Genomic DNA, 26,991 nt, shown 5'->3' with positions numbered 1-26,991 from the left:
TATTGTATCATTCATTAGATACACTCTACAACTATAGTAGTGAAGATTTGTGGGTATCATCTTCACCCAGTTTTACCTTCTCATTGGAGGTTTTTTGGGTAGCCAAATATCTTGTGTCATACATGTGTTGAATGTTATTTTCTTTCATTTTATGGATGAATATGTTTAGCAAGTTATTTTAGTTTACATGCAAATTGTGAGATGGATGTGTGGTGACTGAATTTATGGTTAAATTTTTGAAGGAATTATTCACAAACCCCACCCCCCCCACCCGCCCCCCCTCAAAGTTTAATTTCCCTATTGTATTTCCAACAATTGGTATTAGAGCATAGTTCTCTGGAAAGGAAAGCTTTGTAGCTTCAAGGAAAGATCTTGAAGATGGAAGTCTACAAGTTGGAAAAGATTATAATGATAATAAAAAGATCAAAATAAAGCTTTCCCTACATCAATTGAATGAAGCAAGAGATGACTTGAAGTGATCATTGAAGAGAATGGAACACATTACCAAGAGATTGACACTACTAACTTATTTGTACATTGAAACGCAAGTGAATTTGATGCAACAGTTGTAGATCTAATGGAAAAGAATTGAGCCCTAATTGAAGAGGTCAAAAATCTCAAGATAGAACAAAAATTCCAATCAATATTGCTATGTGAAGTGACCGAGTACAAGAAGAAATATAAAGAATTCAATGTCATGATTGAAGATGACAAAAGTATATTGATCAACAAAATGGAAGAGAAGAGCACAGAAGTGCAAAGGATTGTTAGCATGAAATTGGAGACATTGAATCATGTCATGATTTTCAATCATGAATTGAATGGAAAAGATATTGAAATCACAACACTAAAGTTGAAGAATGAACAATTGATAAATGATCTACAAAGAGGAAAATAATTTTCTGAAAGTTTTAACGGACCTAGTGAAGCAATCAAGTATTTTGAGAAATTGACGAGATCTCCTATACCCAATAGTGATACTAATTGATTAGGTCACACCTATATTGAAGAAGGATAATGGTCCAAAAGTGGTGAAAAAGGGAGAAAAAATGGTAAGAACTACAAACCTACTTGCCATAATTATGGAAAATTAGGACATACTACTAATGTTTACAAAAGCAAAACCACAAATCAGAATCTTAAGAAGAAGTTCATGGGTCACTTCCAAAAGTGCAAAAAATAAGAACATTAGGCACATGAATCTAGAAACAAGACATTGAGCACACAAATATTTGAAGGATATTTCTACAGTTGTAAGAAGTATGGACATAGAGCATATGAGTGCAGATCCAAGCCCAAGTGGTCATCAAATAAGTAGACAATGGTAAAGCATAATGAAAACTCTTATAATTAGGATTATAATACTAGGTATAGTTGTCACTATTGTCAAGAATATGGACATGTTCCTAAGAACTACATAACAATACATTTTAGAAGTGGTTACAGTAGATGGTTAAGTCAGACTACATGTTTTAGTGGCTTAAAGATTGGTCACATATGTAGACAATATCCAACAAAGTCAAAGGCACCAAGTAGTGAGTTTAAAAAAGAAAAAGGAAGGGAAAATGTTGAAGAATTCAAAGTGTAGATGAACAAGACATGGAAGAAGAAGGAAGATTGTAGCACATCAAATTTAGATGGGATCATTGTATCCAATGGATTAGGTAATCACACCATTCACAACTATAAAATTAAGAGGTGTATGTCGGACTTATATTTAAATGATATATCATGCATCACTTCCTAGGATTTAGTTCAAAAAAAATCATATATGCATGAAGATGAAAAGTATTGGTTATAACTTAAAAGAAATCTATGAGTTTTCATGTCATTGTCGAGCATAAAAAGTTTCACCTAAGCTATCAAGTGAAATCTAGTTGATGTTGAGCTATCATAAGTGATAGTGTTGGTTGAACTCATAGTGGTTGTCAAGTGTGAAGGAAATTATATGGAAGCTGAGTGAGTTATAATTGCTATTAGAGCTAAGATTATAGTTGTGCAAGCACTAAGCATTAATTGTGAAGTTTTGAGGGCTATATGGTCAATTTTTAAATTCATTTGACATAATTCAAATTTGAAGAGAGCATGAATAGCTTAAGGTGAATTGGAGAAATTGTTCCAAACATTTGTAAACTAAATTCAACCATTTATTCAACACCATTCATCAGATTTTTGAAGGTATTTATCATGTCTTGAGCTATGCTATTTGAATTTGTACAAACCCTAGGTATAAAATATGGCATCTAGTTCTTCTATTTCTAAGGTTAAAGAGGGAAAGGAAGTTTTGAATTTCCAATTAATAAACAATGATATTAGACAACCAAAATTTAAAGCAATTTCTAACATTTCATGCAAACATAACCCATCTGGTGCATTATTCATGATACCACCATAATTTTTAATGATTCAAGATGTAATATATTGTTGCACATGTAAGGTGGGTAGAATAGGTGACATGGAGATAAAAGAAATTTATGGAAAATTGTGTTAGAATGGTGTAGTGAAAGAATAATTCAAGGTTGTAGAGAGAAAAGAGTTAACTCGTGACCTAGATTTTCTAAACGTGTTCAAAACAAAATGAGTTAAGATTTTTCTTAGTATAATTCATGAAAATTTTATATGGTTGAAGGATGGCCCTATAAAAATCATCAAGAGGATTGTACAGAGGTTAACAAGTTATCTAAACCCTAGACAAACCTAAGACCATGAGAAGAGACTTGCAAAATAAGTTATTGAGAAAATCACAGGAGCAATGTGGAATAAGAGAGGAATGACAATTGAAACCATCACAGACCCCCTAATTTATTTTGTAGTAAGGATAATTGCACATAAGTTCTTTCAATCTAATATATTGAACAATGTACCTTGCATTGATGTTGATGTAGGCTACAAGATAGTCAAGAAGAATCATTCTTATGACCTTGCTAATTTGCAATTACAAAAATTATCAAAAAAGTTGGGAGCCACAAGGAAAACCAAGAGTGCATAGTGCAACTTTGGTTCAATACTTGTATGCATATTTTTCTATATGAAGAACAAATTTCCTTCTTTTGGTAAAGTTTCATGAAAGACAAATAGATCTATTGCAGTATAGATAGGAGAATATATTGAGAAACTTGGAGAAAACTTTGAATCTATAATGACTAGCTACTTTGAAGACTTTAAGAAGTCAATGAAATAAAGACATAGGATTCTAGTTTCACTAGTTTAGAAGCACTTCAATGATTTTTCCTTTCTAGTTGATACTGATTTTACATATGTAGAGGCTACAGTTCTAAGGGTGAGATGGTTAAAGCATCTAGGTTATGAGATAAAAGTGGATGAGGTATCTGTAGAAATTACCACTCTACTAACTAAAAAAGTGGATAATGAAGCTACAAATGTTGGTAATTATGATATAGCCAAGTGAAAGATAACCATGGATTTGAAGATAACCTTTGTAATACAGAAAAAGAAAAAGAAAAAACTAAGAAGCTCAAAGAAAAATTTGGTGAAGGGACAAAAGAAAAATAAGAAAATGATGATGATGATGATGAAGGTGAAGATGCACCTATCAAAACACCATTGGACATTACACAATGTGAAGAGGAAGCCAATAGTGATGAAGGTTCCAAGGGTGAAGAAGCCAATGAAGCACCTATAGCCAAAGAAAAGAAGAAAAGAAAAACTAAAGCTCTAGCAGTTAGCAAGCCAAAAAAGGTTGTAAAACCTACAAAACCTATGCCTATAGTTCCTACCACTAGGGCTAGCACAAAGGCTTCTACTAAGAAGGTTTAAGAAATGAAAAAGCCAAAATGGAAGAGAACCAAGAAAAATACACATAAAGATGAGTTTGAGAAGAGACAAAGGAGAAAGTACATTTCTCCAATTGAATCAAATGAAGAGAGGATGAAATTTGATGACAATAGCCAATTTAAAGTGCTAAGTCACAATCCTTCTTCTAATTTGGACTTGTGTGAAAATAAAAAAAATAATGTTGACTTATTTGAATTCATACATGTTGAATTTGAAAAATTTAGAAATATTAAGATGAACCAAGTGGAAGAGTCAATATATGCCATGATAGCAACATTCAAGAAGACTCCAATTGAGCTTGCCAACTCTATACCTAAAATTTTATATGAAAGAGTTGAGAAAAAATGGTAATATAGTCTCATTGCAGAAAGGAAAATCAAAGAGAGTGCACTTTCTCAAGTGATGCAAAATTGGAAAAGACCACAATTTCAAATGCCGTTAACAAATATAAAGGAGTTTTGCTCCTAAATATAGAGCATTTAGTATTTTGTAGAAGGACATTCAGGGTGTTGTTCAGAAGTCCACTCAGATATGGAAGTTAGTATATGGACTGACAAAACCTAAGGAAATTGACCAGACATATGTTGAGGTAGGTAAAGATAAAGGTCAAAAAGAAGAAACTAAGGTTACTAAAGATGAAACTAAGAAAGATGCACATGTGGAAGGCACAAAGAAAAATGCATATACATAAGAAACAACTAAAGATGAGTAGTAAGAAAAATACAGTATACTAGATATACAATACAAAGTTGACATAGTGCAAGGTAGGAGAATCCCCAAACGAGATGTCCTAGCCCCCAGCAAATAACCATGTAGCGAAAACACAATAAAAAGAAGCAATAACACAAGACTTGATACCAAATCAAAACACTTTATTTATAAAAGTAACTATTACATGCAATGTGCTAGGCTATAAGGACTTCCCAGTTATGACCAAATATAATAGCAATTACAATAATAGTTTTGCAAGATCCCTCAAGTTCTAATCCAAACCTAGCTAGTCTAGATCCACACTCTAGTAGAAACCCCCAAGGAAGATCTCAACTTGTGCTTGCAAGCCCACCAAGGAATCTCATTTTTTTCCAAGCTATAGCTACTATCTCTACTCCAAATTTATCCAAGAACCAAGTGTAAACTACCTTACATTCGGTGCTCTATCCATACATTCACAACTCCATCACAATCCTATTGTAAATTGCCTCACATTCAGTTCTCAGTTCATAGACTCAGGAAAACTCACTCTTCAGATACCTCCTCTTTTCTATGATGGATGAATAATGACTAAAGACTTCCCCACAAACCCTACTTATACTAATCAAAGCCACAAGTTTTCCTAGAACACAAATTAAATACAAATGCATAAATTAAATATTGCAAGTCTGCCAACAACAACAATTAAATTCCCAAAATTGATGTCTTGGAAAAATCATGATATCTCCTAGCTCCAAATGAATCAAAACTCGTGCTTCAAAATGTAGGTATAAATCTAGGCCCTCTTTAATCCTTGAAATTTTCATCCTCTAAGTCATTGTGAAAAATTATATACATGGCCTACAAGAGGCACAAAATTCCTAAGCAAGGTTGAGCTCCTCCCAGACCATGCTGAGCAACCCGAGACCATGCCAAGTCCCAAGACCATGCCAAGAAATCATAGAGAATGCCAAGCTCCAAAGACCATGTAAAGCTCCAAGACCATGTGTAGCTTGAAGACTATGCCAAGCTCCATAGACCATGCTAAACTCCAAAGACCATGTTGAGCTCCCAAAACATGTCGAGCTCCAATCCTTCTTCAACCGAGTACTAGTCCAAGAACACTCCAAAGCAACTACTAAGCCTTCACTCATGAACTCCAAAGTAGTTGCTGAGCAAAACCAAGATGCTCCTACATCAGACTCCCCAAGTAAATATAAAAGTGTGTCCCACACTTTGATGCCCAAGGAAAGAGTAACAACCACCTTCATCTTCACCAAAGGTTTCCACTTCCATAGGGACAAGAAAATCAATCTGCACATCATCCACATCTACATCATTCTATCAAACACCAAAATATCAACCATCCAATTAGCATGCTCACTCCCAAGAACAAACTAAACATAATGCTTCAACATCAAACCTTCATCCACATCAGCAACTAGTGAATCGATACCAGCAACATTAAACCCCACATTAGTAACAACAAACTCCACATCAATATCAACATATAGATCTCCATAAACACATGCCAAACTTGCAACACCAAAAATCTCATTGCTCACAACAAGATGCTCTACAACACATAACTCATCACCAATAGCAACTAGATCATCCACGACCAAGTGTTCTATAATTTCCATGTCAAACTCAACCAACTGATCATGAAAACCAACCTCTATCCCAACATTAACAAGGTTAGGAATATCTTCAAAAACAACCTCTAGCAGCTCTACAAGTTCTGTATCAGACTCCACACTCTGATAAAAAAAAAACAACCTCTTCCATCTTGACCTTTCTATGCCATCTTCTCTCATGAACAAGTCTCTTGACTAGCCAAACAACCCTCTTCTAGATTGGTAGATTCCAGCTCCACAAACATCTACAAAATTCCTTCCTCATCTTATCCTTACCTTGATCATTCGAACTAGTTTTAAACTGACCAATCACCTTATTAGTTCAATTAGCCAAACTAGCTTCAATCTGAGCAATCATCTTAGAAAACCTCCTCTTCACTATATCATGGATGTTTGCAATCATCTTAGGGTCCAATCTTCTTAGGGCCATCTCCCAAGATCTTCGTAAACCCTTTGCAAAAAATCCTTCCTATCCTCCTTGTGATAAATCCAGATTTTTTGTAAGTCAGATCGTAACCTACCACCTCACATGAACAATCAGGAAACTCATCACAAGTCCAAGACCATGGATCTACAATCCAAAAATTCTCTATGATCATGCCTCAACAAGATCAGTTGTCCATCTTTGCATCCATTGACCCATCCACAAGTGCTCTATAATTTCAAGTTAGAACCGTGATCTGCCACCTTACAACCAAAAGATCTAGGACTCCAAAAAAAATCCACAACTAGATCAAGACCAACTTAGATTTGCTTCCCCAACCCAAGTCCTAGTACAAACTACCTTAGCTTTGGTGATCTATCTACACACTCAAGAACAACCTTTCTCTAATACCACCTGACATAATGCAAGGCAGGAGTATCCCCAATGGAGATGTCCTAGCCCTAGCTATAAACCACATAGCCAATAGCAAGAAATAATAAAGCAAGATCTGATACCAAATCACAACTCTTTATTTATAAAAATAACTATTACATGCAATGTTCTAGGGTGTAAGGCCTTCCCAATTATGGCCAAATACAATAGCAATTACAATAATAGTTCTACAAGATCCCTCAAGATTCAGTAAAAACCTAGCTAGTCCAGATCCACACTCTGGTAGAAACCCCCAAGGAAGATCTCAACTTGTGCTCACAAGCCCACCAAACAATCTCATTGTATTCCAAAATGTAACTACTAGCTCTAGTCCAACTTTACCCAAGAACCAAGTGTAAACTACCTCACATTTGGTGCTCTGTTCACAGACTCAGGAAAACTCACTCTTTAGCTACCTCCTCTTTTCCATGATGGATGAATAATAACTAAAGACTTCACCAAAAACCCTAATTATACCAATCTAAGCCACAAATTTTCCGAGAACACAAATTAAATACAAATGCATAAATTAAATGCCACAAGTTAGCCAACAACAACAATTAAATGCCCAAAATTGATGTCTTAGCAAAATTGCAATATCTCTTAGCTCCAAATGAATTAGAACTTGTGCTTCAAACCATAGGTTGAAATATAGACCCTATTTAATACTTGAAATTTTTATCCTCTAACTCATTGTGAAAAATTATATACATGGCTTGTAATAGGCACCAAGTTCCTAAGAAAGGTCGAGCTCCTCTCAAACCATGCCGAGCAACCCAAGACCATGTAGAGTGACCAAAGACCATGCTGAGCAATCATAGACCATGCTAAGCTCCAAAGACCATACCAAACTCCAAGACCATTTTGAGCTCCATTGACCATGCCAAGCTTGAAGACCATGCCAAGCTCCATAGACCATGTCAAGCTCCAAAGACCATATAGAGCTCCCAAACCATGTCGAGCTCCAATCCTTCTTTGATTGAGTACTAGTCCAAGCACCCTCCAAAGAAACTACTAAGCCTAGAATCATGAAATCCAAAGTAGTGACCAAGCAAACCCAAGATGCTTCTACATCATGAGTGCCAGTCCACAACATGTGACAAATGCCAACATAGATATAATAATGATTAAGGATTTTTTTGATATTGTAGCTTAGAACATCAATCTCCTAATAGAGGAGGACATGGAGAAGATATTGTTAGACACCACCACCAAGGTATAATTATGCAGTTTTCCTATTGGTGAGTATAGATGAACATGATAAGGTAGAAAAGACATCTATAGAGAAGGAACACAACACATAACTCAAGCTCCTCAATTTAGTATGGTACAATCTACAATGCCTATTATAGCATACCAAAGGAAAGAGACAATGGTACATATCAACATAATGACACAAAAAATATTAGTACAATAAGTTTCTATAGAAGCACAAGAAGGGAGACAAGCTCAAGCAGGTTAGGAAGATACTTTTATACCTACAACACAAACTCAAGGTGCAATTGAGATTGAAAAGAAAGAAAAGAATAGGACTAAAGAGTCAATCTTGACTACCAAGCCCGAGGAGCAATTAGCACTGCAAACACTAGTTAGTTTGCCAAAAGTTTCTACTCCTCCAAATCAAGCTCTTAGTAGGTGGAGTGTATAAGCTACACCACTAGAGTCATCAAGGTCTAGTCCTAGCACATCCAAGATAGATGAAGTTACATCATATGGTGATGTCAACTTGGATGAGGTGATTTTGTTGCCAAATTTGATCTTGCAACAATCACTATTGAACAGATTAGCATACTTTAGGATGTTCTTGCAAGGAAAAAGCACCAAGAACTACTTAGAAGGGAGCATAGGTAGAAGCAAGCATTAAAAGATATCAAGAAAATATTTCTTGATGCATTAAACCCACCTTCACATGTAGAAGACAAGCCTATCATGGAGCAGTTGGTGAATATAGTAGAGTAAGTAAATGATACAAACCTAGATTCAAATATTAAACTACTAGAATGGTCTGAGAGGAAATTTCACAACCCAAGCCAATGAAAAGATATCAACTACCATTGTACTTCATCAAGTTGAGTTAGAAACCAAGATTGATAGTGTAAAGAAATTTTCAGAGAATATGTTCCCACCTTACAGCAAGTTGTGTGATACAACTTTGTTCACACAAGAAGTGTAGTGCCATATTGCAAATCTGGAGGAATATATGAAGATGGTAGGTACTACTCAACCCAATTCTCTAGCTTAGAGTCAAAAGAAATTTAGGAATTTGATGATTCCCAAGGTCAGTTGGCAACCTTGCATGCTCAAGATGAAAATATTTGGGCTGCACTAATAAGTATCCAATCCATTTTGACCCCACACATGGACATATTATGTAAGGAACTACCCTTTGTAGAAATAGTGGTGAAGAAAGATCCTTGTCTTTCTACACATGAAGGCTTAGTTCACCTTTTTGTTGAATTAGCCACCCAAATGAAATATTGAAGAACATACTTGAGGTCCATTAACCTTTCCTAGAAGAAACACACTATACATGTATAACCCTTTAACATTAGTGTCAAAAAGAGGTAGTAATAAGTTTTTTGGTTGGGAGTAATACTTTTTTGAGAGAGACAATGACTCCAAGGAAAGAATGAATACAACTTTGGGGGAGACCAAACAAAGGGGGATTCAAAGATAGAAATAGAGTACAATACAATTCAACATATGCATATTTACTTAGCAGGAGTATAGGTTTAGATTTAGAACATCACAATCAACTTAGGGGGAGTTATATTATTTTGAGGAATTATTGTTAAGTCATGTTTTGAAAAACTTTGAAAATTTGAAATTTTGTACATATGCCAAATAGAGATAGTGAGCATTTGATTGATGCTCATAAGTTAAGATCATTCATGCATGATCAAGCATTTTTGCCACTCATGTCAAAGGGGGAGATTGTTAATCTCAGATTGGTTTTCACATATGAGAGTCTATACACTTAATTCATTTACAAGTTAAAACTTAGTTCATGCTGAACAAGTAATGCATGCCAAGCATAACATGCTAGATAGTGCATGCCAAGTGAGATACTTAGTATGTGTTGAGTAAAAAATGATGCAGGAGCATCTTGCATGGTAAAAATTTTTTTTATAAAAAGATAAAAAATAAATAAATAAATAAAATAAAATTGGAGGAGAGAGAAAGTGACAAAAAATATAGAATAAATAAATAAATAAAAAGAGAAAAAGGAGAAAAATAAAAAAAGGAGGAATTTCTATTTTCGAGGTGCATAGGTGGCATAAAATAGAAAAGTAAAAAATAAAATAAAAAAATGGTTGTCATTCTATTTATCAAGGTGTGTTGGTGGAATTCTAGAAAGTTATGGATATTGTATAAAGTTCTAGAAGGTTGTGGATATTATGTAGGTGGAATTCTAGAAGGTTGTGGATAAGTCATGCATTGGGTGGTAAGTGCCTATTTAAGCAAGGCATATGAGAATTTCTAATCAAGCTTGGAAAGGTGAAAGCTTCAAGGTGTGAAAGCTAGAAGGTGTGAAAGAGAAGGAGGAAGTGAAGAGTAAGTTTTCTTGAGTCTGTGGATAGAGCACTGAATGTGAGGCAGTTTATAGTAGGATTGTGATGGAGTTGTGAGTGTGTGGACAGAGCATCAAATGTGAGGTAGTTTACACTTGTATCTTGGATAAAGTTGGAGAAGGGCTAGTGACTATAGTTTAGAAACAAGGAGGTTTCTTGGTGTCTTGTGAGCACAAGTTAAATTCTTAGAGGTTTCTACTAGAGTGTGGATCTAGACTAGCTTGGGCTTGGATTGGATCTTGACGGATCATGTAGAAATGTTATTGTAATTAATATTGGATTTTCAAGAACAATAATATTGTTCGAAGCATTTTGTCATCTCTTGTCTTCGTATTATGGAATTTTTGGTTATGAGTTGGTAGGGTGGTGTGGCCCTTCATCAAGTGATATCAGAGTGTACCTTCATCAAAAAAGATAGTACTGAGTCACTCAAGTGCCGAGCAGACAAATGATGCTGAGTAACCAATGGATGCTAAGTCATTCAGATGTTGAGTTATAACATTGAAGTTGTAGTTGATGCTGAGCATTAGGGACTTCAAGTGTTGAGTAATATGAGTCTAATACAAATTGGGAAGAAGAGAGTAATGATGGAAGTAAATACTCTTTCAAAAGTAGAGGTATGATTTCTTCTTCTAAAACTAAAAATGAAGTTTCATCTCTAAATTGTATGAATCAACTTGAGGTTGAAAACATTGAAGAGGAGTTGTCTACACAATTTGAGGATAAGGAGATTATTTACAAGGATGAATTACCTAGTACTATAGAAGAATGCCATGAGGCTACATGTAGTTGTAATTAATAACATATAAGTGATTCAAAGATTAATGCATCAATACCTATTTATAAGTTAAGAGATGATTAATAGTCAAGATATATGAATCATTTTCAAGAAGACAATGCAAGTAACATTAATCTATATTCCCCATGCCTAATTGATGACGTTTTTGGTGTGTCTTCATGTAATGATTCTAATTTTTCTTGCTCATATATTGAAAGTGTTCATGACAATGATGTTAGAAATGGTTTCATGGTCTTCATTAATCCATTGTATGATGAAGAGTTTGATATTGATCAACACATCACTTGTTATAATTCTTATAAGGGAGCTTTGCATGGAATTATCAATTTGCTCTTTTAAGATCACATGAAATATTTAGATTTGGTTAATATTGATTTTGATGACAATACATTATCTTACTAAAGTAAGAGTTGAAATTATTGTTCTTATAGGTGTGATAGTAATTTTGATGATGGTATTGCATCTTATAATTTTGATAACGAGGTGTTAGATGAAGGTATTATTGAAAATAAGCTTTTGTCTTGCAATGAGTTTTATGGTGAATTCTCTAATATGATGGTTGTTCCATTTGCTAATTGAAAAGATTCACTGGAGAACCCCAATTAGTTTCTAACATTGACATGGATGACATTTGTGAGTATAAATCAAATTGCTCATTTGAGTGTCAACTAGCTATACATGAGGATACACAATTTCTAGGTGTGTGTGATATTTTTCCCCAAGTTGAATATGAAACTTTTATATTCAAGGTTGATAGCATGCATGACTTATCTAATGAAGAGGAAATTCAATTTAATACTGGTATATTTTTTCATCTTGATCCATACTTTCATAATGAACAAGTTGTAGAGAATGATTCTAGTTTTTATATGCATTATGAAAGTGAAGATGTGGAATTAGTTTTTCCAAGTGAATTGTTTTAGAATGTTAATTTGAATTTTGAAATTGATGGAAGTAATAGTTGAAATTGATGAAAGTAATAGTCTCAGCTTACCTCATGAAAATGGAGATCAAAATTAGGTATATGATAGAGGTAAGAGTTTTGTTGATTTTGGTGGCCTGAGGTCATTGTTTGTATAGTCTAGGAGTAGGTTTTCCTATTTTCAATAAAGCTATTAGAGAGATTTGTGGGGATGATATATTTTTTCTTAAGGGATTATGATATCCTAAATAGCACCCTTTGAGAAGGTATTTTTCATGTTGCATCATTCTTAGGCAAATTAGTAGGTCAAGTCATTAAAATTAGAGGGACATGGTTGTAAGTATTTCTATTTGAAGAGGAAAGTGGGTTCACCAATAATTTCATGGTGCAAGCAAGTGATTTCTAGTTCTAAGACAACAATCCACCTACATAATTATATTGAATTGTAACATTGGAACATATATTCTAAATTTTAATCATAAGAATAGTAAATGTATGAATACAATAGCTCTTATTTGATCTAATGAACTAAGACATATACTTACCTTGATTCACAAATTATATGAAAACTATACCCTTGGAGAAAAACTATACTTACCTTTATGATTTGTTGTGATGTCACAATATTATTATATTTTACTGGCATTGATGCTTTTTGCTTATGAATTCCATCAAAGAAATCCCATCATAAATCATTTTGATTGCCAATCGATCGAAGAAGAAATTTTCACTAAGTTGGTGAGGTAACCATATAAAACATATATTAGATGGCATATGCATTGTATTATGAATGTATGCTAGAATTATCTATTAAATGGAATAGATGTGTAAATTAAAGAAAAAGAAACAATATATAAAATTAGCTTCATAAATGGAAAGATATATACAAATTTTGTTAGAGTAATTAGATATTTTTTAGTTAACTCTAGTCTACTTAAGCTAAACTTTAGGTATCTAATAATTAATATCTTTTATTAATTATTATGATATAGCCTAGATTAAACCCTAAAGAGTTTTACATTACCTTTTTGGCTTTTGATCTCCTTTATAAGGAAGATCTCTCGTCGTATTTTTAACACATATCTTTACTTTACGTGAGAATACAATTTTCATATTTTTAGACAAAACCCTTGCTTCCTCTTGTTTTTTTCTTCTCTGTGACAAGTTTTCTATGTGTAGGTATTTGAGGGCTTGTGGATTTGACTTGTGTATTTGCTCAAATCCTACATAGTATCAGAGCTAGATCCATTGTAGCTTGTTCAGTATTTGGAGAAAAAGGAGAAAGAGGATTTGACATAATAGATCAAATATTTTTTGGGCTTTTTTCTCTATTTTTTGGAGGTGTGATGATGGCAATTCAGAAAAAATAATTAGAGAGGTGATTTTCAAATAGCGATATCTCACTCATACAAAATCCTTTTTTCAAGCATTTTTTATTTTTTGTTTTTTGTTTTGGGGTAGGATTTCATGATCCACACATTGGTGTAGGTTGTTTGTTATCTCTATTTCTAAATTTTTTTGAAAATTGCAAATCCCAATCTTTGCAACTTCAAAGGTTTCATTTAGGCTCATATGGTAACATATTTTTCAATGCTATTTTTAAAAAAAGTGCATGATTTATTTTCTACCTTCTAGATCTAGAATCATTCTAGAGTTACATTGAGTGGAAATAATACTTTCATCATTTGGTCTTTTTTTGGCCTACACAAAATAGGTACTTGTGATTCATATTTGAAGCTTTTTTGCTCTTCTCTCATTTACACATTCATTTTGCAAATGGGGGTTTAGTTACTTGCATTGTGGGAGGTTTTTTTATATTACTTTCTAATATTATATCAGCATATTAAAAAACATCCAAAACCCCTTCTAAAAGAATGACCGAGACCTCTTCTTGTCTAGAACTTCTAAACCCTTATAATTATCACACATGGAAGACCTTGATGACATGGTTTCTCTAGTAAAAAGGGTGGTGGTCTTGTTTAGATGTAGTGCAACCAATTTTATAGAGGCCTTTTGAGGTCATGTAGCATAGGAACAAGATGGATGAGGTAATAGGATTGACTACTTTATAGGTCTCAGGCAGTCTACAATTTCATCTGGATGGTTGCAATACTCCTCTAGCTATGTGAACCAAGCTTGAAGACTTCTTTGGTATAGTGAATAAGTTTAGGGCAATTCAAATGGAGGCAAAGCTTACCTCTCTTATACCAGATTCTTTTCCTTCTATTGAGGACATCTTGATGAAGTTCAATCAATTAAGATCTTTATTACAAGTTTGCAGAAAAACAAATATTGAAATTGAGTGTATCTACCTGATTCTTTCTAAGTTTTGTGGAAACTTTCAAATTTTTTCTTCTACCTTCTATTTCACCAAAGATTCTTTGGGTAATAGATTTAAAATGCCATCCTTTGAGGTTTTTTGTGATTGGTTAACTTGAGAGCAAGCTAAGCTCTCTCAATTGGATTCTCTCACAAGCTCACAAAGTCATGCATTGGTTGCTCAGCCATCTTTAGGGATGAAGGAGAAGACTCAAAAAGCTAAATCTACAAAATTTCAGATTGCTTCCAGCACTCATAGTTCATTAGGGCCACCCCCTCCTAAAGGAGGTGCAAAACTAGAAAGATCAAAGTGTGCTTATTGTAATAAGCCTAATCATGATGAGTCACGTTGCTATGAGAAGAATTTAGATGGCTATTCCAAATAGGTTTCATATTTGATAGCTCTTCTTAAGAAGAGAAACATTGATATTCCTTCTACTTCTCACACTCCTTCATCATCATCATCACTTTAGTTAGATGGAAAAGATATGGGAAAGGATCATGCACTATGTGCAACTACTATCTCTCATTCTTCTAGTTGGTTACTAGATTCAGGTGCTTCACACCATATGGCATCTTCTTAGGATTTTTTCTCTTCTTTTGAGGCTTCTCCTACTCCACATATTTTGATGGGGAATAACACTGTTATGATTGTATGTGAGAAAGGTTCTATTGACATTGATGATGGTACATTTTATAATGTACATTGTGTTCCATCTTTGTCCTCTAATCTTCTCTCTATTTATCAGATTACACGTAGTGGGATAGGGAAGACAGTCAAGTTTGCACAGGATTTAGTGTACATCAAAGATAGTGAGACATGCAATATTATTGCTATAGGGACTGTTGATCATGCTTCCCACCTATATTCCTTCTCACATTTTGGTCCACCATCTCCACTATCAGAAAGTCACTCTCTTTTTTCATGAGAGTCTACTAAGGTGAGGTTGAGTCACTTGAACTTATGTGTTGTTCCTAAGACTAGTGTTGTGACTTATATACCTCCACCTCCTATTCAAATTCCATTTCTTTTGCAAGATTACTCTTTAGCATTTCCTACTATTGCAGATCTAGTCATCAAGCCATCTCCTACAATTGTTGATGATATATCAGAGGACATACATCTCCTCTAAGATGATAGATTCAACATACTTATTATTCCACCTCCATTGGAGATCCATTTCAATATTCTCATGCTTTCTCCTTTGAGCATTAGCTAAGACTTCTAGATGCACCTCTAACATATATTGGTTTTATCATCCTTGTCAACTACCTTTGTTTCCTTCAGGTTGGAGTTACATTGGTATGTTTCTCAATCTTATAGGATCAAATTAGTTAGTACTAACTAATTTTTGATTGATATGTTATTCATAAAGAGACATATTGGATTGATCAAGACCATCATATCTTTGGTATCAAATGTAAATATAAATATGTGTGTGTGTGTGTGTGTACAGGTTTCATCTTAGTTTGATATTAAGTGCTTGATCAAATTTAAGATATATATAATTAGATTAAGATTATATACGTATGTGAGTGATGTAAAACATAGACACACATACATGTACAATCTATAGTCTCTGACCGATGCTATTCAATAACAATGGTTCTTGATGTGATTTGAGCTTATGATTCTGATGCAGATGCTGGTGCCCTATGGATGCGTGCAAAAAGTGAACACTAGGCATCTAGATGAACTCAAACTTCTATCCTAGAATTAGTATCATGCATGTTCACTTCTATATCCAATGTGCTTTATGTAGAGAATTAGTCTCATCAAAATTATATAAACAAGTGTTATAGTTCAAAATAACTCCTAGAAAAAAAGTATTATTAATTAATTTATTCTTTGACAGCTAAATAGGATAGAAAATTCAAACCTACTTTAGCAAAATTATTTTTCTATGAAATTATAGAAGAACTCTTGGAAGCATCAATATATATATATATATATATATATATATATATATATATATATATATATATATATATAAAATTATACACACACACACACACACACAAATAAAATCAGAAATGTGGCCTAACCAGTTAATTTAGAACATTGCAATCTTAAGAAAAGAATGAATGAAAACTATAAACATGGGAAAAATGCCAAAAAATGAAAAGACCATAATGTATGCATAGACAATAAAGCAATTACAAGAGGATTTCCTATCATACACTACTCTAGCACATAACATATAACACAAATAGCTCCATGACTATCTTCAAATCTGCAAAAGAGAATAAACCACTACTAAACACTAAAGGCCACCTTTCAAATGGTCAATAGTATTCAATTTTAAATAACAAGGAGATACAACAGATATCTAACAAAAGAAACATACACAAACCTTATGATATACACATTAGGATTCAATTGTATAGGTTCTAAGTCAACTCGTTGTAGTAGACCATTCATTCTCATCTCATGAGATATGGTCCAACTAAATGACTTGTACTTTAGTGAGAATGAATGAACTACCACTAATAAAACATGTTTCTAAGGAGTTTTCCTAAAAAACCTATGCCATTGAATCCTAATTTTAATAGCAAAATTTGAGACACAACAAAGAATACTCCTTACAAGTTCACAAACCTTCCTTTGTTAGAAATTATAAACTTAGAATTAAATTCTTGAATTAGAATAGATGATGATGAAGTAGATAAGGATGAGCATGCGATCCCCAGTAAACAAGCTACACACTCATGAGTATTCATGTCTATGTTACCTATATATCTTGATGCAAGTCTCTTCACCTCAAGAAAAAATAACAGCTCAAATGTGTTAGCAACTTCATTTAATTTTACATTTTATAAATTTAGAGATCAAAATTATAAAACAATAGTGTCCACTATAGTTGGAGAATGGTTTTGGAGGGTTAAGTTGGAAGTTGGGAAGAAATGCGTGCAACTTATTATTTAAACATGTTGAGTGTTGTAGAAAAGAGAGCTGGGGATTATACAATGTAGAAATTTGAAAAACCTTTTCACTACTTAGAATGGGAAATATATCAAGGCTAGGTATTCTGGAGCCAAAGGAAATGGTGCTTCTCCCTATAGAGAGTCTAGGGAAAAATTGAGAAGTTGTGGAGGAGTACAAGAAGTGGAAGTGGAAAAGTGATAATTATATTGCCTTCTCATGACAATGTTTCATTAGGGATTAGGAAAATCTCAGGAAAAAAATTCCTAGGGTAATGGAAGTTGATTCGATGTTTATTTCCATTTTGGTAAAGGAAGTTAATATATTTTTACATCATCTCTTTATAGGTAAAGAAATAAACAAATAATAAGCATCACCTTATCCGTGTTATCATGAATATTCACTTTTAAAGAAAACACAAGTCTTTAATGTACAACTGTGACATATGAAACAACAATAGTTATGTCATCCAACTTCCCCCCCTTTATAGCAATAGCCCGCTCTTTGAGTAACATCAGAAAAAGGAGTATCTTTATCTTTGTCTAGTGCATGTTGCCTTGTAGATACAACAATTTTTTTTGGTAGTTGTCTGAGGTTGAAAGTTATCTCCTACTGCTTCAATGAATAGTGCATTAAATTCACCATCATACAAGTTGTCAAATAGTCCATCTATACCAGCAATTATAACATCTCCATGTACCACATTGATGGTGAAGGTTTGCAAGAATGCATCCCAAATAGGTTAAAATTACTCTAATTAAATATTAGGTGTACAAGTAGAGCTGCAAGTCTAATGCAATGATTCAAAAGGAAAATAATATATGCTTCCATTACCCAAGCAAAACTTGGAAGATCAACACCATCACCACTTTGAAGCTAGAAACAATAATTAAAGTGATGCTATTAAATAGGGAACTTGAATAGTGTATGCCCACCTCTTATTACAATGAATCTGCTATCACCTAGATTCACTATACACAGTACCAAGAAATAAAAAATAATGAAAAAATAGATATTCAGGTATAAAAGAAAACTTATTTAGAACCATGAAGAAACAAATGAGTCTATATCAATATAGTTCTGAGCAACTTTTTCTTTAGAAGAATCTTAGAGATTCCAATCTACAATAATTTTTATGAGTAAAAGATGTCAAACATTTACAACAAAAAACTAAAAAAGATATGTCGGATAATATAACAAATCAAAACAAACAATGTAGGATACTCGAGAATTTTCTGTTACCTTATCTGAAAGTACTAAAATACAAGCAAGTAGAGGATCCTTGTGACTTTGTACTCAAATAGGCCTTCTCTAACACTTTAATAGGATCAATTCAATTTTGAGGCTCCCCTTTAATGGGAACAACAATGTTTTCCATGAGTTCTCTAGCATAATCTCCTACATTGATGCCCAATTTTTCCCACCCTCCCACTCCATCAACAACCCCAACAACTTGTTCCTCTATAAGGATAAAGCGAGAATCTTCTCCACCTCTGTCCTCTTCGTCTAGATGTGGAAGGTTGTGTGATCTAGAAACCAATTTCAAAACTTGATTGTCCATAGATGTCCTAAATATTAAGCAAAAGAGACCATGAACAAGACTACAACAAAGTAATGAATGTTTACAAAAGTTTCATGAAACTCTATCAAGAAACATGTTGTTTGATACTCAAATCCAACACAAAAAATAGCATATAAATGAAGGTGCAAAAATATAGAACACAAGGACCACTCTACTAAGAAATATTTCCCTTATTTGAACATCTCATAGATAAGATCAATATATGTCAAGCTTTTATCTAGAGCATATATAATGCATGTAATGTATCAACAAGTAGGGAATTTCTAAAAGCATCCAAAACATATATAAAACCATCCAATAGAAGTTGAAAAAACACTACAACTTGAAGACCAAATTGATTACAAAGAGTTTCTATGTGCATCAAACTAAATAAGCTTAAGTTTCATATGTGAATAATAATTTTGTAAACATAATATGCATGTCTCATCAACTCTCAAAATATGCTACAAATCATATCAATTATAAAATAACAAAGCTTTCATAAAATGTGCATAGAGATTAAGAAAAGTAGGGAATTAAAGTATAAAGTTCAATTCAGTATTGAGTCGCTGACAACTTTGACAATTCATATAAGTTTCCATAGCTTTTTATGCACCATGCATCTATTTTTATTAGGGCATCATTTTGAAGCATATATGATAAATATTCTATCTAAAACCCATTAGTTCACTACAAATAATTCCCTTGTAACACACTCTCTTTCCAATGTGCAATTCTTACTAATTACATGGAATTAGACACCATTAATGATCCATTCACACATTTAATGTATGCTCTATATCACTAGAAGCAATGGCACAAAACTTGCATTTCTCTGAGGACACATCCCCCCAAAAATACCGTATTCCATATAAGGGAGAATTTCAAAAATTGGAGAGTTGGGGAAAATATTTCCCCCACTCCACTGAAGATGCCACCAAGTCACTTGCTATATGGCAAATGCCGTTACATACCAATTGAAACCTTTAGCTTTGTGAAAACTAGTTTGCCTCTAGTGGAGCACATTGCCTTGAAATATTCAATTTGTATATCAACACTACACTCCACCACTACTTCACTGCCATCCCTTTTTTGTTCCTTAGTAATTACCAAACTTGGGCCCTTGGTCCCGCCATCCCTATAACCTGTCCTACATCCTCCATATGAAACTCCATGTAGCTAAGAAAAAAGGTTGAAAAACATATACTCCAGTAGAAAACAAGTTAAACTAATGCTTTATAGGTTTGATTATTCTACCAAGAGTAGATCAAATAAGGCTCTATGGAGCCAACCCCAAAATTCTGACAAGTAAACCCACCCTCATGTTATAGACTCACTAGAATCTGTGGGAGAGACACAAATTCTTCATGTACAAATTTGAACATGACTAAAACTAAAGGTGTAGGGATGTGGCAAAATTGGTTCAACTATACTCTCTATCAATTAATTTTAGCTATCAAATGAATACATCAAAGAATACAAGCAGACCATTCCACAACTTTCAATCTAGTCTATACTACAATAGTAAAATACATAGAGTTACAACCTTGAACAATAAGTTATTAAAAACCCATATATAGTATGGAATGACCATCAGGATAGGCTACTCCAGTTCTTTGTTTTTCAATAGTACTATAACTTAACATACTATGTCAATCTATTATCAAATCCCAACAAAACATGTCCATCAAATTTCAAAGCATAACTCAATTTCTAAACAAACATTGAATTTAGTGATGCTCATTTGTATGTATGTATGTATGTACACACATACACACATACAGATGTGTGTATGTGTGTGTGTGTGTGTGTGTAGAGAGAGAGAGAGAGAGAGAGAGAGAGAGAGAGGACTCCTTGTCTATAGAGTGAGACATGTAGCCAAAAATTCAACGTAAAAGCCATAGCTAGATTTAAAGAAAGATCAACAGAATCATCAAGTGCCATGTAAATTAAATAATAATAGCCAATATATATTTCTTCCCTGAATCTAACAGTTGATCAATGCTTGAGATTATGTTGGGAGATTACCCAAAAGTTGGCTGACTACATTAGAGAATAATACTAGTAAAAATAAATGAGTTTATTGTGTGCTAATAAAGGCATGAGCATCTAAAAAATGATCTTCAAAATTCACATGAATGAGGAAATAAAGGTTCTTCCAATATTAATTCATTTTTTTCATATCTGAGATATTTTCCAATCTTTCTATGCATATTTTCCAACTTTCCATCATAATCTATTGGCTACTTTAAAGAAAGAAATCAAAATTTCTAGCCATCAGTTTCTCTGTATAACATTCAATCTTTATAGATTGGGAAGGTCAAAATAAAGATAAATGCATCTTTTTGCAAACTTCATGGATTAAGAAATAAAACTAACTATTTTCCACTTGATGAGTGTGCCTAAGGAAATAGATAACTACTTCATTGGAAAAGAAAAAGTAAATCCAAGCTCCAAGGCAGATGCACTCAACTTCAAAGTGTAGGGCTAGGTGGAGGGATCTATAAAATAGTAGTAGTTCTGAAGGGGGATGGGGAGGTGGGAGAATGAGAGAAGGAGATAGGAGATGGAGAGGGGGAAGCAAAGAAAAACCTTTGATAGTCAGAGTTTCATATAGCTTTAAAAACCTGGCCAGCCTGCTAGAACCATTGGATTGCACCTGCATCCCTGTACACAACATGCTACCTTTGCTTCTTCTGCCATAGATGCCATTTCCTTTTCTACATCTATATTTTCTAGATGTCTTCCATGAAGAGGCTATAAACTATCATCTTCACTCAATACAAATGCCTTGAGTTTCTCTGCAATGAAATAAAAAATTTCTTGCACACATTTAACAAATCAATAAAATTAAATGACTACCTAAATGCAAGATATTTCAAAATATAGAACTAGGAAATCTATTGAAGTGTGAAGGTATGATGTATAGGAGAGTTGGGAATCACATCATTTTCTAGGGCATATTTTCAATTTTCCACTTAGCATATGCCAGCTCTGCAAAGCAAAAATGGGAAATCTGCAAATGGGAAAAGCCCCAATTTTGCAATGCTTGTGGTCTTTCACCATTGAAGGAAATATTGAGACCTTGATATTTTCATACCATACCCAACACATGAATGAATCCTCCCGTGCTTATACAAATCTTTAGTAATATAATGCGACATAGCATTATAATTTTTTTTCTTTTTTTGTTATTATAACATAATGCCATTTTGAAGCTAGTCAAAATGAATACATAAGTTGGCCAAAATTTTGACCAAAGAGGGCATAAATTTTTCATTTTTGACCAATGCAGGAATGAAAATAAAAAAAAGAAGGAATCATAGCTTTGGTCAAAAATTTTGGTAGAAAAACAAGTGCAACTATACTAGTGCCCTGAAAAATCATCTCAGCATTGGTGTTATGCCTTATGCATCTTTCTGGGATCCTTTAGGGTTGGCTCCCACCAGCTTCAGATTCAGACAGATCATCGCATGGATAGAGAGGACTAGACTTGTCACCTATGTACCTTGGGCATGACTGAGGTGGAGATCCATTTCATTTTTTCACTGTCCCACCTTCAATGAGATTTTTGGGAGATTCTATTTCTTATTTAGGGAGTGTAGCTCCCTGACGGCCTTTTTTAGCTACATAGACCAAAGATTCCTTGCACTATACCTTAGAGAGACTATGCAGATCCATGACCACACCTTGAAGCTCTTATTATCCCAAAGAGTGACCCCAGCTTAGGTAATCATTGCTTTCTTCTCTCCCTTGCCTCCTACTTGTGGGACAAAGTGGTCTTCTAGTACCACCATTTCTAGCTACTCCAGATCTATGAGACCTCATTATTGTTATACTCATCAATGACACCCTCCCATCTTTTCTCGATGATTATTTAGGGTAATTGCTTGCCCTAGTTCATGCCCTTTGGTTCTTGGCTTTAGTTTTACTAAGGAAGGACCCTTAGTCCTTGATTCATTCTTGTGCTCCATCCTTCTTTTTGCTTCTCTTGTTTTTCCTATTTTCTTCTTTCCTTGGCACCATTTGGTGCTTTGGTAGCTAGTAGTTTTTTTATCTTGTACGCTTTTCAGTCCCATAGACCCTTGTGGTCTCTTGTTGGACATAAATAAATTTATATTATCTTATCTTATCTTATCTAAGAATGTTGCAAGTAGAGTAAGATTGATATTTAGAGGGAGTCTCGCATTTCATTATGTGCAAACCTAAAATAGAGGGGGCAGATAGAGGATATGGTTTCGTTAAACCTTTGATGATCTCGGTAATAATGATTCAAAGGGAGTAAACCATGTTGAGATGGAGTCTCCATGATCAATAATTTTTAGTAGTCAAGAGGACTATGATTCATGGATATACCTTGTTACTATGTGATTTTAATGGGCCTACTCCTATGTACATCATGAGGAAGTGACAACTTCCAAATGATGTCAGTTGTATTTCTAGAAGTTATTGTAAGGTGACAATCTTACAATAACTAGTATTATGAGATCAAAAAAATTAAGTATATGGTGAATGTCTTGCATCTCAACATTCTAGAAGTCCATTACTCAAAAGAGTATTTGTTGAATATCATTGATATTTTGGGAGGCCAATACTCTCAATATCAAATGTGATATCAAACTTTATTTTGAGCATTTGGTGAATATCATTGATAGTCTAGGAGGCCAATACTCATGATATTAGATGTGTTATGACACCCTATTTTGAATACTTGGTGAATATAATTGATATTCTAGGAAACCAATACTCATGATATCAAATGTGATATCAAACATTTTTGAGTAATTGGTGAATTTCATGTATTCTAGGTGACCAATACTCTTGATATCAAATGTGATACCAAAATGACAAATATCTTTTGATCAAAGATATTCTTAATCATGCCAACTTGATATTATATTGAGGTAATATTTAACTATGTGTTTATCCTATTAACCCTATGTTAAGACATATAGTCAATTAGTGCCAAAACACATAGTCATTCAAGAAGGTCGGTTAATATTGTAACCAAGCTTTCCTTCAACAACATGTTTTAGTGTAGCCCAAGCAACCAAGCATCCTAGTTCCCAGTATTAACTAAGCACCATCATATGGGACATATATCACAATATAAATTGAGTCAGTCATGTGAACCGAGTCAAAAATGTTTTTTGAGTTCAATGTAAACTGAGCATCCAATACAAGTAAGGTATCACCGGGTTACCTGAGTGCTAGAGTATTACTCGAGTACATTGTATTGCTCAAGCATCAACAATAGCCAACTTGAAGATGCAATTTGATTATTGGAAAAACAATTCTTATTTGAGGCTGGGTTGGAATTAAAATATTGTTTGTTGGCTATATAAGAAAGGTTTTTTTTTGGTCTAAAATACAAAAATAAAAAAGAATGGCATAGATTTATATAAGGGGAACAAGAGAATATAGAATACAAGAAGAAGAAGATAGAGCAGATTAATTAACATGCTACCAAGCTATACAAAGGGATGAGTAGAGACACATCTATCACAACTAGGTGATTACAATCTTCAAAGGGTCTATTTTAGAATAAACAAGTTATAAACAAAGATCATCCTATCGATTGCATCCTAACAAGGTGGACCTAGCAATCCTTTGTAAAATCTCCTAATAGAGTACGTACTTCTTTGTATTGTAAAATCATTTCACAAAGTAGACCTAACAATCCTTCATACTCCTACTAGAGTAGATCACTAGAAGTGATCAGTTGTAAGCCCTAACATGCCAACTTTATTACTATAGTAGTGAAGCATTGTGGCTGTCATCCCCACTCAGCTTTAACTTCTCCTTGGAGGGTTTATGGGTTACCAAATATTGTCTTAAAGTGTTATGGTGTTGATTTCTTTATTTATTTATGTTTCTTGCTTACAATTAGATTATACAATCTAATAAAGAAAGACAAAAAACATGTAAGTAAAAAGTGTTAAGTGGTTCTTGATTCACCTGCCTACCCCCGTCTCAGTCACCTATCTATCATTAGATATCCAAAATATCCTCCCTAGCTAAGAGAAAGTGTTGATGTTTTAGCCTTAGGTAGATTGAATTGATCTAGAGACGATGCCTCTACAGTTATTGGTTAAACATTATTTCTTTTGATTAATTTTCAATTATATATGTGTTTGTGTATGAGTGTGTTTATATTATTATTGACTTTGTCTAATGGTAATTAAGTTAGAAAAAACAATATTGATTAACATAGAGACTTGTCTCTTCATGAGGCATGTCTTTTATACTCCTTTATATACATTTAGATCTGCACTTGAAAAACAGATATCAAATATGCAATGCTTTACTTGTAGTGATCCAAAAAAAATGACAGAAACACATGTCACTTGATTATTGGATAACATGTCAGAGGAGAACAAGAAGCAAAAAAACCAGTCCTATAGAAAATACTATAAGATGTCGCATTAACCCTAACAAGGGGATTTTCTTCTTCTTCTAGTATATATGTATCTTATTTTTAAATTGGATTTTTTAATGCATTTTACATTTTTATTAAGGTAATTAGAACAATTCTTTAAGTCGAGAGGGTTCTTATAATGAGATCAACTTTGGTAGTGAACATTTAAGAATTTTTGGAAAAATTGACATGCATTTAAAGATCTAATGCTAAGTTGGTAAGTATTTGAAAAGTTAGTCAATGATTTAAAAAAATTAAAATAAAAAATGAAGGAGTTTGTGTGCATAATAAATATTTTCAGAGTGTTACATATGAATGATGGTAAATAGAGACACACACAAAAAATAAGAATTAACACATGGAAGATGAAGATTAACATTTCATTGGAATATCAATTCCTAGTCTTTGTGAATAAAAAGAGTTTTAGAACAAGGTATGGACATGCATCCACACATAATAGTAGGCACACCCCACCTTTCTAAATGAGATGTTTGCAACTATTGAAATACTTCATGGCTATGGTTGGTGAATGTGGCTTTATGTTTGTCAATTGGATTTGCTATGAATATCATAGGCACCAAAAGGGTAGTATTCTATATAGTGCTTTCTCCATCTTTAATGCTAAAGTAGGACACTGATATGAAAACTAATAGTGCAAGTTCTAGTATGCTGAAATCTTGGAGGTCTATTATAGTGTTGGAAAGGAACGAAGCCACTTTAGATACATTTATTTAAATTATTATAGGCAATATCAACCATATTTGAAAACTACACTTCTTCTATTTTTTATTTACTCGAAGATTGTTGCCTCAGTATTAAACCTGACCAAAACTCTTTAAAAAATTATTGTGTGTGACTTTGAGCCCTGTGACTATCATTCTCCTATCAAATCCATGATTATATTGAAATTTGAAGGTCCCCCACTTGTTCCTAGTATTGCCTAACATTTCAAATTTTTGAAATCCGACGTGCCTAAATCCCAAATTATGGCAACTTAATGAAATGTCTCAAAACATGTGTTTTTGATTGCAACATTATCCTTAAAAACTTTAAGAGGTTAAGAAATGGGGTTCAAAACACATATTTCCATTCTAAATCTTAACATCTCCATTCAAGAAAAAGTATCTCAAACATGTGTTTTTAACACCGAACCTTGACCTTCAAAAATAGACATTAGAATTAACAATATATGTTAAAAATTAACAACAATCATATTGTATAATAAATTCATGAGTTTTCAAGAAAAAAAATATACACAAGAATTTTTTTAATTAAATTTTAGAATAGAAATATAATAATATATGAACCTGACAATAATAAAATTTGATTATGTTGATAAGAAATCTTTAAAAAAAGGTTAATGTCTCATTTTGTACTAATTTCTCTTTGGAAAGAAAATATGTTTTAATTTTATATCAACAAAAATAAATTCTTATAAATTTCTACACAATTATAAAAAATAATGGTAATCAGCAAATATCACTTATGATTAATAATTT

This window comes from Cupressus sempervirens, chromosome 7 (genome assembly GCF_028749045.1).
Source record: "Cupressus sempervirens isolate cs-2001-9-10 chromosome 7, ASM2874904v1, whole genome shotgun sequence".
NCBI lineage: Eukaryota > Viridiplantae > Streptophyta > Pinopsida > Cupressales > Cupressaceae > Cupressus > Cupressus sempervirens.
Note: the sequence above shows the minus strand (reverse complement) of the source record.